The sequence below is a fragment of the Cynara cardunculus genome, unplaced genomic scaffold (assembly GCF_001531365.2).
Source record: "Cynara cardunculus var. scolymus isolate 2C unplaced genomic scaffold, CcrdV1 Un_Scaffold_2564, whole genome shotgun sequence".
NCBI lineage: Eukaryota > Viridiplantae > Streptophyta > Magnoliopsida > Asterales > Asteraceae > Cynara > Cynara cardunculus.
The window spans coordinates 50,884-53,117 of NW_020201136.1; positions in this window are offsets into that span (position 1 = coordinate 50,884).

Consider the following 2,234-nt stretch of genomic DNA (forward strand, 5'->3'; position numbering starts at 1 on the left):
GTTTAAAATGAAACATTTAAAAGTAAAAGACGTAAAGTAAATTAATTAACTAATTATAGGAGTATAAAGTATAAATTTAAAATTGTAATCGGTTGTGAGTGTATGTGAGGAGAGGAGAGGGTGAAAAAGTGACTAAATGGTAGTATAAAAGGTATTTTGATCATTTAGAATTTGAAGACTTTTGCCTAAATAAGATAGTATAAATATACATGTTGTAGGTCCAGAAGAGATAGAAACCAAAAGCAAAGACGCGATTTCAGAAGACATAGAAGCTGGTAAAGATGCAATTTCATCAAAAGCAAAAATAACGAGTGAAAAAACACGGAGATGGAGGGAACTCTTCACGTATAAGTGTAAATCGGAATGGAGTTGGCGGGAAATAAAAAAGCAATTGGAAAGTGATAAGGATTTATTGAAAGATGATATATGGGATGACGGGAACACAGTGCTTCACATAGCGGTTGGAATGGGTCAAAACGATATAGTCGAAAATTTGTTACTGTTTATAAAAAAGGAAGCAGAAAAAGAAATACTCGAACAGAAAAATGGAGATGGAAGCACGGCCCTTCACGTTGCCATAATTGTTGGTAACACATATGCAATGATGTTGTTGGTTGATCAACACAAGGACCTATTGACACTTGTAGACAAAAAAGAAGAAGACCCATTGATTAAAGCTTTTAACAATATGCAATTTGATGCCTTTAAATATTTGTTCAAAGTCGCCGTTGATAATCACGAAGCCACGATGCTGGCCATTTCTAAAGACTCCAAAAAGGGAGCCAGCCTTCTTGTCAATGCCATTACTGCAAAACAATACAGTGAGTGAGTGAGTGCATATATATATATATATATATATATATAGCAAAAATATCCCATAATTTATATATTATAACCCCCAGAGACATATATACAGATTCACACTCGTTTGCAGGTACAGCACGTGACTTAATCATGAAGTTTCCTAAATTCTGTACGGAAAGTGATCGAGTATTGATGGCTATAGCTAGGACCTTTCCCAATGAACTAAACTACTGGGAAACACTTATCTATCCCACACCTACCTATCTGAACAGTAAGTTTCTAATTAAGCCCCCCCCCCCCTTTCGATAAATACTAATGTATTCAGATATTTTATTTCTTAATCGGTTTTACGGGTGTTTTTTTCTCTTTAAGCTTTTGAAGGTTTACTCGACCTAGTTTTTTGGTTGTTATCATCAAGTTCGTGGTGGCGGTCATGGGAGAGGAGCGGGTGGGTATTGGGGAGCCATCGCCTGCTCTTTTTAAGAGGTAAACAACAGCCTAACTATGTCAAATGCATTTGATGCCTGGTTGAGTTGGATGTTGAAAGATTTATGCATGCATGCATGGGTGATCTTAAAAGAACCTAATGTTTTATGCATTTGATTGTGCATGCGCATGCAGTTCCGGTGTTTACATTTTTTTTTGTGCGTGGATTGATAAGATCTCTAGTGTGGATGGTTTTTCTCCCACTTCGTCTGCTTTATTTGCTTTTGTGGAAGGCCGTAGCAACGCTAGGTAAGAACATATGGAGTGAGTTTCGATCCTTCATTGTGGAATTAACAAAATCTTGATGATTCTTTTTGACTTATAATTTTGTAACTTGTAGTTCCACCCATTAAGCATATCGAGAAGAAAATTAAGGTATTGGAAGAAGCTAAAATGGTTCTAGAATTGGTATGTGCCRATATAGACACGTTGATGTTCCATGGTACTCATCATCCGTATTACGACAAACCAATTCTTGAGGCAGCAATTAAAAATGCTAATAAAGTTTTTATAAATATTTTTAGACATTCGCGTGAAGCAATTAAGAGTAGACATGAAAATGGGTATGACATTTTTCAATTAGCAGTAATACATCGTTCAGACAAAATCTACAATCGCCTCTATCTAATTGGTGAGGATAAGAATCGCTATAGAACCATCAAAGATTCTTCAGAAAACAATATGTTACACTTGGCTGGAAGATTGGCACCTTCACAAGTACTCAAACGTAGAACAGGTGCAGCATTGCAACTACAAAGAGAGCTTCAATGGTTTGAGGTACATATATTAAATCCAAGTATGAATCATGATTTGTTAAGTAGTGGCCTAAAGATAAATGATCATATAGGAGCTGAAGAACTTCATGCATCCATCAGCCATCACTGAAGAAAACAGTTTTGGAGAGACACCTCATCAGGTGTTTACTAGGGAACATGAGAACTTGG